Raw genomic sequence first — 10,259 nt, forward strand, 5'->3', positions numbered from 1 at the left:
CGGGGCAGCGAGGCGCGGGCGGCGGAGCGGCGGCATGCGGCGGGGCCGGGGCGCAGGGCTGGCGGGGCTGGCCGCGCTGCTGCTGGGTGCGCGGGGCTGGCGGCGGGGGGCGGGCCGGGGCTCGGCCTGCGGGGGCCCCCGCGGGGCTGCCGTCCCCTCGGGCTTCTGCACAGAGCCCTGCCGCCGCGCCGGGCTCGCGTCCCTCCCTCCCTCTGCTGCCATCCCGCCTTCCCTCCGGAAACTCGCCGTGCTCTCGCTGTCCAGCCCTGCCCGCTGCCTCCTTCCCTCCGCCTTCTGCCGCGGAGCGCCTGCAGCCGCTCCTTCCCCGCTGCTGCTTCCCCCCGGGCTCCTTCCCTTTGCTCCTTCCCCGCTGCTGCTTCCCCCCGGGCTCCTTCCCTTTGCTCCTTCCCCGCTGCTGCTTCCCCCCGGGCTCCTTCCCTTTGCTCCTTCCCCGCTGCTGCTTCCCCCCGAGCTCCTTCCCTTTGCTCCTTCCCCGCTGCTGCTTCCCCCCGGGCTCCTTCCCTTTGCTCCTTCCCCGCTGCTGCTTCCCCCCGGGCTCCTTCCCTTTGCTCCTGCCCCGCTGCTGCTTCCCCTCGGGCTCCTTCCCCGCTGCTGCTTCCCCCCGGGCTCCTTCCCCGCTGCTGCTTCCCCCCGGGCTCCTTCCCCGCTGCTGATTCCCCTCGGGCTCCTTCCCTTTGCTCCTTCCCCGCTGCTGATTCCCCTCGGGCTCCTTCCCTTTGCTCCTTCCCCGCTGCTGATTCCCCTCGGGCTCCTTCCCTTTGCTCCTTCCCCGCTGCTGCTTCCCCCCGGGCTCCTTCCCTTTGCTCCTGCCCCGCTGCTGCTTCCCCTCGGGCTCCTTCCCTTTGCTCCTGCCCCGCTGCTGCTTCCCCTCGAGCTCCTTCCCTTTGCTCCTGCCCCGCTGCTGCTTCCCCTCGAGCTCCTTCCCTTTGCTCCTTCCCCGCTGCTGCTTCCCCTCGAGCTCCTTCCCTTTGCTCCTGCCCCGCTGCTGCTTCCCCTCGAGCTCCTTCCCTTTGCTCCTGCCCCGCTGCTGCTTCCCCCCGGGCTCCTTCCCCGCTGCTGATTCCCCTCGGGCTCCTTCCCTTTGCTCCTTCCCCGCTGCTGATTCCCCTCGGGCTCCTTCCCTTTGCTCCTTCCCCGCTGCTGATTCCCCTCGGGCTCCTTCCCTTTGCTCCTTCCCCGCTGCTGATTCCCCTCGGGCTCCTTCCCTTTGCTCCTTCCCCGCTGCTGCTTCCCCCCGGGCTCCTTCCCTTTGCTCCTGCCCCGCTGCTGCTTCCCCTCGGGCTCCTTCCCTTTGCTCCTGCCCCGCTGCTGCTTCCCCTCGAGCTCCTTCCCTTTGCTCCTTCCCCGCTGCTGCTTCCCCTCGAGCTCCTTCCCTTTGCTCCTGCCCCGCTGCTGCTTCCCCTCGAGCTCCTTCCCTTTGCTCCTGCCCCGCTGCTGCTTCCCCTCGAGCTCCTTCCCTTTGCTCCTTCCCCGCTGCTGCTTCCCCTCGAGCTCCTTCCCTTTGCTCCTTCCCCGCTGCTGCTTCCCCTCGGGCTCCTTCCCCGCCGCTGCTTCCCCCCGGGCTCCTTCCCCGCCGCTGCTTCCCCCCGGGCTCCTTCCCTTTGCTCCTTCCCCGCTGCTGCTTCCCCTCGGGCTCCTTCCCCGCCGCTGCTTCCCCCCGGGCTCCTTCCCTTTGCTCCTGCCCGCTGCTGCTTCCCCTCGGGCTCCTTCCCTTTGTCCCTGTTTTTCTCCAGTGACTCCACCTGTCACTCTCGCGTTCCTATGTCTGCCAGCCGTTAACGGACACCTCCGTTAATGCACCTGTAGACATCCTCTGGGAACTCTTCTCCCCCCCATGCCCGAATGTTCCTGGCTGGGATTTGCCATGGCGAACGGCAGGCGGGGCTGGGCACAAAGCAGGTTTTGAGGATTCCCCCTTCTTTTTCTCCTCGGCAGTGGCTGTGGGCAGAGCCCAGGTACAGCAGGAGCCGTCGGCAGAGACCACCGAGGACACCGGCATTGCCATCAGCTGCTCACACCCCAGCATACAGAACAATGACTTCATCCATTGGTACCGCCAGCTCCCGGGCCGAAGCCCCGCATTCATCACGAGCGGTCACAAAGGGTCCAGAGAGGTGCAGGACCCTCCGGGGCGGCTGTCGGTGGCGGCAGACCGCCGGTCCAGCGCCCTGTGGCTCGCCCGGCCCCGGCGCAGGGACGCGGCGGTGTATTACTGCGCCGTGGGAGACACGGGGCTCGGAGCCGGGGCTGCGGCCGGGCACGAACCTCCGCGGCCGGGGCCGGGCGTGTGTGTCGGGGGCGGGGGGACAGCCCCGGCCGGCCCCGCCAGGGGGCGCTGCCGCCTCGCCCCGCCCGGCCCCGGGCGCTTCCCGCCACCGCCTGCGGCACCGGCCCCGGGATCAGCGGGTGCCCCTTGCAGTCGCTGCCCGGGCTCAGCACCTCTCCTCCTTGAGGGCTGCTGCGCATCGGTGCTCCGAGGCAGCAAACAGCCGCGCTTGGGCCGCGCTGCACGGGGAGCCTGAGAGGGTCTGTGCAAGGCAGGGGGGCGCAGCGTGTTTCCCACCACGCGCTCGTGCTTGCCCAGCACGGGGTCAGAGCCTTGCGGGTACCGTGGCGTCCTCTGGCCTGTCTGAAAAGGCCTGCCGGCATTGTCCCGCAACGCCTTCCCAGAGGGGACCGATTCCCATCCAGGCCACCTCAGGCTGCTTCTCCTCTTGCCAAGGATGCTGAGCTCTTCATGACTTTTAGGAAGGCCAAGTGACACCTCTGGGTCCTCCAAGTGCTGCCATGGCACAGGGAGTTCACGATGTCAAGAATAAAGCGAACGCAAATGCTCCAGCACGATGCTCAGCTTAGTGGGTGTCTCACCTTTGCCTGGCTGCCTTGGGCAAACACAGCAGCAGCTTCCACCCGGTAATTTTCCCCATCCCAAGGACGCATGCAAAGATCTCAGCTTGGAGTTGTTAGTAACACTAACAAGCTCCCTGGGCATTCAAATCAGGCAATTCCCTGCAGATCCTTGTGCGTTTCTTCCTGTCAGGCTTTCCTTCTTGGAGATCTGCTGTGTCACCACCATCGTCCCCCAGATGCTGTCCCCAGGATTCCTTGCCAACAGAACAATCCTTTGTGTTTCCTGCTGTTATTTTCCTGCTTCTTCCTGGCTATGACTGAGTTCCCGATCCTCTCAGCCATGGCCTTCAGTCATGGTGTCACCATACGCAAAGTGCTTGGCAAAAAGCACTGTCATGACAAAGGAAGTCTGCTCTCTGCCAGCGCGGGGAGTGTGGGCAGTGGGCTTTTTGGTCACCTCCTCCCAGGTGGCTCTGCTGTTGCCGCATCCCCTTTTGCACCAGGAAGGTTGTTGGCCATTTCTACTGCTCTACTGGGCCAGCATGAGCATGGCGTGTTGGGGTTGGGTTGACCTTGCCTGGCTGCAACGTCTCCCCCACTCTGCTCTATCACTCCCACTACTCACCAGGATGGAAAAATAAGAAGGCTCATGGTTTGTGGCAAGGACAGGGAAATTTTGACCCAGCAGTCGGTGTCACAGGCAAAACAGGCTCTGCTTGCAGAAATTAATTTCTTGCCAATCAAATCAGAGTAGGAGAATGAGAAATGAGAATACATTTTAAAACACTTCCTTATGCCTGGGCTCACCTTCCGTCCTGACGTCCCTAATTCCTCCCCCAGAGGAACACAGGAGGATGTGCAATGGGTGCTGCAGTCAGTTCATAACTCATTCCCTCCGCCGCCTCTTCCTCCTCATGCTCTTTCCCTGCTGCGGTGTGGGGTCCCTCCCGTGGGAGACTGTCCTTCTCCAACCTCTCCAACATGAGTCCTTTCCATAGGCTGCAGTTCTTCACAAACCACTACAGCGTGGATCCCCCATGGGGCCACAGATCTTGCCAGAAGCCTGCTCCATGATGGGCTCCTCTCCACAGGGCCACAGCTCCTGCCAGGAGCCTGCTCCATGATGGGATCTCCACAGGGTCACAGCTTCCTTCAGGGCACATCCACCTGCTGTGGCATGGCTTCCTCCATGGGCTGCAGGTGGATGTCTGCCCCACCCTTAACCTCCATGGGCTGCAGGGGGACAAGCTGCATCACCAGCTCATCAGGGACAACCTGTGTCATGAGCCACACATGAACCTGGAGCCACCCCTGCAGCCCCCCTGCTACCACAACCTTGCCCCATAAACCAAATACATTCCACTCCTCACCTCTGTGAATTAATTGTTTATCAATTAACAGTCATATATGCATTCTCAGACAGTCCACAATGCTCACAAACTTCCCCTTACACCAGCAGGCCACAGCCAGGGCACAGGACACTGTGCAGATCGCGTCCACAGAAGGATTACGCCATTGTGGTTGGTCATGCTTTTAGAGCATTTTCTTCCATTGGAAACAGATCTGACATCATTGCTACTGTGAACCACCGCAAGCCGAACAGAAGTTGATTGCAAATCAGCAGATAGTAGCAGCTGGGACATCCTGAGTTCTCAGGGTATAAATCAAGGCAATCAGCAGGGGAGTAAGAGAGGTGTAAAGAACAGCGACAGCTCCATCAGTAGGTGGTTTAAATCACCATCAAAAAACCCCAGAACCTCTGGCAGCAACGCCCTTAGTTTGGACTGTAAAACCTGCATGGATTCTGTACCGGTTTCCTCCATGTCCAAGATCTCCTCGGTTGGGCAGGCAAACCAGGGGGCATGCCAAGGGCCAGGAGCAGCGCTTTGGCGGTGCTGTGGCCAAATGGCCTCCTCGTCTGTATGGAGAAATGCCATCCCTCCCTCTTCTACAAGGACCATTGCAGGTGCTATCCTCATCAAGAAGGACCTCCAGCTTATTACAGGGTTTACTGTGATTGGGTTAGGAAGTGCAGCTGTGCTGCTGCAGGTGATGGTTCCTTGTAGCACAGCTAGGGAAAAAGGATTTCAGACATGCAAGTGAAATGCCCTGATAAAACATTGCCCTTCAGTCGTGGTCCCTGGCGAGGAGCGACTCCTCTTGGGTCTGCACAGGGAGGCAGGCAGCAGAGGTCCTCCTGCCACATGAGCCGGGCATTGCTGCTGCTCAACAGGCAGGGGCTGGGGATCTCTTCCACCCCACTAACATAGCCAGGCCCTGTTAGAACAGAAAGTCACAACTGAGACAGCCTGGGGGCAAGCCATTGCTTTGAATCCACAAGGAGAAGTGGTTTCTTGCTGGTACCTTTGTAACGTTGGCTCAGGCACACAATTACAAACTGGCTGCCCCGGCTTCACAGTCCACTTCCAGCGTGCTCCTGCTGCTGTGGGAAGGCCTCCTGCAGAGAGGTGTTTTGCCATAGACCGGGTCAGTACAAAGGAAACAGACCCCTAGTTAAAGAAGTGAGTTTAGCTTTACTTACATTTTAAAAAATAGAATAGGGAGTGAAACAAGTAGTAAGTGAAAGGATACAGCAAGAATAAAACAAGGCAATGCACCTAATCACTGCTGCCTATGACAGGCTACAGCGGTTAAGAAAGATACATCACCAATTGCCTTAATACTTTACCGTCATCCGGGTCCACAGTTGCTGGGAGCCCTGGTTACAGCGAGGATTTGGAGAGCCTGTCCCGGCATTTGGGAGGTCCTACACAGGGCATCCACTCGTAGGTGAGGTCTCCAAAGTCACTGTCAGAGGGTCCAGCTCTTATAGTGTTGAATAAACAAGATCGCCTGATTTCAAATATAGAGACATCTGGTTTCACTCTCCTCTCAGATCCCACCAAAGCCTGGCCAGGGCTACCAGGAGGAACCAAGGGAGCCTCCCTTACCTACTTGATTTTAACCACCGGTTTCCATACAAGGCCGTATATCTGGTTTCACAATCTTGGCCACCTGCCTCCAAGCAAGGAAGGATGCACTCCATCTTTGCAAATGATTATATTCTAAGCTACATCTTTCACTAATGATCATGCGTATTTTACCAATGATTGGATACGAAATACATATATATATATATGTATATATAACATTTGGTTGGCGTGTTCATCTAGATGTCAAAGTTGGCTCCTGGTCCCAGCCATTCCCCAGTGAGGCCGGTGCGGCTGCAGGAGCTGACACAGCTGTGAAAGTTCATGTGCACAGGCTTGAGAGGCAGAGGGGAAAGGTTCAGCCCTTCGTCCTGCCTCAGCTGGGGACTGTGGTGGCAGCTACAGTGCATTACCAGGGAGCCCCTGGCAGGTTTGCAGACATTGGAGAGCAGAGGGCAGCCCACCGTCCCTCTGCCACGGCCTCGGCTGAGCAGCAGGACCCTGAAGGCCTTGTGGGAGCGGGGTTGTGAATGGGGGCTGCTGCGCTCACCAGCTGTTTTCTGCAGTCCCTGCCAGCTGTGTGAGCCAAGGGCCCTGGGTGAGAAGTGGCAGAGGAGCCCTGCTCCAGGAGCAGGAGGCAGTAAAATCGAGCAGCCCTTTGGCTTGCCTGGGTATAGCGGTTCTGGGGCCCAGGGTGGGACAAGCACCTGGCGCCTGTGGCTAATGTGGGCAGGTGAAGGGACACAGGGGGACTGCCTGTACAACGCAGAGCTGTGTGCCAGTGTCCTCCCCCTGCCCGAGCGCGGGAGCGTGCCTGTCCCTGTGCGGCTGGTTTCTGCAGCAGATGCTCTTTACAGAGATGTTTCTCTTCAGGTTCCTGCTCCACGGCCAGAGGGGAAGGGAGAGTGTGCGACACCTGGGTCCGGGCACCTCAGCGTGTGCCTGCTCCTCTCTCCTTCCAGACAGTCCCAGGAACAGGGCGGGCATGGGTGGGTGCAGGGGTGCCGGCTCCATCTCCTGCAGAGCCGGCTGCTGGCCTGTGCAGCTGCCTAGGGGGCCGATGCCAGGAGAAGATCACCAGGGATGCCATTCCCTCTGATGGACGGTACCTACACCACGAGGCTCTGGAGAGCGTTCTGGTGGTAGAGGCTGGGGGACAGGTGCAACGAGGCCTGCCTGGAGCAGCAGGGAGAGAGTTTTGCTCCACCCTCTGGGCTGTGGTTTGGAGGCCTCTTTGATCGGGCAGAGGCAGAGGCAGAGGTGAAGTTGCAAGCATCAGGTCCCTCCGGCTGGCAGGTGCCTGCACACCCCGTGAAGGGAGAGCGTGACATGGCCCTGATTGTGCTGGCAGCCCTGGCGGGACTGGCAGCCTTTGGTGAGATGCCGCTTCCAGGCTGGGGTGAACGAGGCAAGAGTTTGCGCAGCTGGTGGTGGAAGCACGGAGATGTCAGTCCTGACTGCCTGGGGGATCAGGGAGTGTTTCTGTAGGGAGAGCCGGGGCTGCAGGTGGGTATGGCAAATAATGTGGGAGATGTCAGGAGTAACGAGCATAAGAGGAAGGACAAGACTTTACCCTGCATTTGCGGGTACCGAGCATTCTTGAGTGTGCTGCTAATACAGCCCAAGCCCGAAAGAGGGAAGACGCTGGGGAGCGGAGCTGTGTGGCATCTGGGAGCTTCTCTCCTGGGTGTGCTGGAGAGAAGGTTACCGGCCTCTGCAGGGCTGTCTGTAAACCTCGGGGGACAAACAGAGAAGGCTAACTAGAGTCAAGGAGAGCTGAAATGCTGTACAGAGACAGGGCAAGGGCAGAGGACGTGGTGTGTCATATGGAGGAGCTTCGCTAGCAAGAAGATACAGTCAGAGGTGGGAGAAGGACAGCTCATGGCTGCTGCTGCTGAAGGAGACAGCAGCAGTTAACATAGCTCAGAGGCAGATACGGAGAGAAAGAGTGGCTGGAAAGACATGTGCGCTCTGCTGGAAAGCAGGATGATCTGGGCGGTGAGGAGTGGCAAGAAGCTGCAGAAAGAAGGGTGCAGGGACAAGCAGCTCAGCAGCTCAGAGGCTGGGAAAAGTGAGATGGAGAGCGGGGACAGTGAGCAAGCCCAGGAAGTGATAGATGGACTGGTGCACAGGCAAGCAAGGCTGAAAGATGTTTCTGGCTTTACAGGTCGTGCCCAAAAGGACTCTGTGCTCCAGTTCCCCGCAGAAATGACCATCCAGACGGGACACAGCACAGCTCTGCGCTGCAATTTCTCCACCAGTTCTGCCAATCCCTACATCTTCTGGTACCAGCAGCGTCAGACGCAGTCCCCGCAGATGCTGCTGCAGGGAGTGTACAAATGGAAACCGCAGGTGGATTCAGGGAGGTTCTCGTCTTCACTGTCTGTGGAGACCTCCCAGGTGGTTCTGCATGTGCGGGATGCTGAGCTCCAGGACAGCGCTGCCTATTTCTGTGCGCTGAGCCCACAGTGGTGCCCACAGCACGCAGCAGCGCATAGAAACATGGGCGGTGCTGTGAGGGGCAGATCCCTCCCTGCCACTGCTTGCCTGGAGCTCTGAGCTCAGCCTGCTCAGCAGCAGCACCTGGGGGCTGTGGTGAGGCTGGGCCTCTGCCTCCCCAGCCTGTACTGCTGTGAGGCACAGGCCTGTGTGACTTGTGCAGCTGCGTCTGGATCCAGGCTCTTTGATGATGAGAAGCGCTGGAGAAAGCACCGCAGAGTGGACGTTTCCATGGCCCTTCCAGATATCGAGCCTGTCCACATCTCAAGCCTATGTGTGGGGGATAATGTAAAGCTGGAGAACATCCCCTTTGCTGCAGCCACCCAAAGAATTCCCATGGTACCAGGAAAAGAAAGGAAAAGAAACATTAAATCCCTCAGTGGTAGCAGCTCCCGCCTGACCTTGGTGATCTCCTCAGGGGTCTGGGACCAGCCCCTGCCCTTGCAGAGGGAGCAGTTCCACAGTGACACACTCATGTGGCCGCAGAAGGGGTGTGTCTGGGACAAGCCAGACTCCCCTTGGGCCGCAGACACTGAGGCTGGGGCATCAGAAGTGATGTAGCAGTGAGCCTGTCTCTAGGCTCACGTGAAGGCAAATACCCTCTCGTGTAAAGGCAGAGAAAGGCAGGAGCAGCATTAATTTACAGAGCAGCTGAGCAAATGGTTTGGCTGCCCTGTGAATGCTCACGCATTCTTGTTATTTTTCCCCTCTTTTAATTGATGTGCTGGCCTTTGCTCGGCTGCTGTTTTGCCTGCAGGTGCGGGTGCGGTAATTGCCCGTAGCAAGAGGGAGCTGCCAGCAGCCTCCTCTGTGCGCCTTGAGCTGGCTGGCTTTATCCTGCAGACACAAAACAGGTTTTGCACATAACCATACCAGGGTAATGACAGTGCACGTGTTTCACCTAAGGCTGTGGTAGCGGACGGGCTGCAGGGATGCCTTCTGTGAGAAGCTGCCAGAAGCTGCCCCCATGCCAGAGCCATAGACAGAGCCAATGACAGCCGGCTCCAAGGCGGTCCTGCTGCTGGCCAAAGCAGAGCTGATCAGCAGCGCTGGCAGCGCCTCTCTGATAACATATGCAAGAAAGGGTAAAAGGTGCTGTGCATTGCCTGGGAGAGAAGAGTCAGAAAATGTGAGAGAAACAACTCGGCAGGCACCGAGGTCTTTGAGGAAGGAGGGGGAGCCGGTGCCTGAAGTGCCAGAGCAGATGCTCCCCTGCAGCCACGGAGAAGACAATGTTGACACAGCTTGTCTTCTGGCAGCCCGCGGAGGACCAGCTTTACAGGCCAGCCCAGGTTCCTGAAAGGCAAATGTCCCTGCTGGACAACCCCAGGCTCTAGGAGTTTTTGCGAGCTGAGTGGATGTGGGAGGAATATTTTCCCCCGCTGGATATGGAAAGCCTTCCCTGCTAAGGGATCGCGGCCTGTGATATGTAGCAGGGCACTCTGGAAGCCCACCCCAACTTGTAAGTAGCTCGTTTCCTGCTGGCTGCAAGGTTAGAAAGACTTTTGGAGACAACTCTTCTGCCTCTCCCCCCAACAGCCCCTTCCCAACTGTGTTACCGGTCACTGCTTTCATCTTGGGGTGATGGTGCAGATCGCCATGAATTAGGGTTACTTCTGGCCCAGTATCCAGCAGAGCCGTAACACGGTGAGTGCTGTGCTGGCTCCGCAGTGTCACAAGCAGAACTCAAGGGCTGTGTTCATTCCCGCCCCTGGCCAGCCCTGTCCCTGCCCCAGTGCTGAAGAGGGGACACCCCTTCCCTGGGCTGGTTTGCAGGTGAGGAGGGATGCCACCCCGTGTGCCCCCTGCTCTGTCTCTGCTTCACTATTGAATAATGGGCCATATACGATTTATTTAAAGAACATGTGCTCATGTTTGTCTGAGGAGACCCTTATTGTTAACTTGAGGGTGCACTAAATCCTTGAATGGGTGACACAGGGAGTGGGCTAATTGTCCAGG

Source organism: Falco punctatus (genome assembly GCF_963210335.1).
Source record: "Falco punctatus genome assembly, chromosome: 4".
NCBI lineage: Eukaryota > Metazoa > Chordata > Aves > Falconiformes > Falconidae > Falco > Falco punctatus.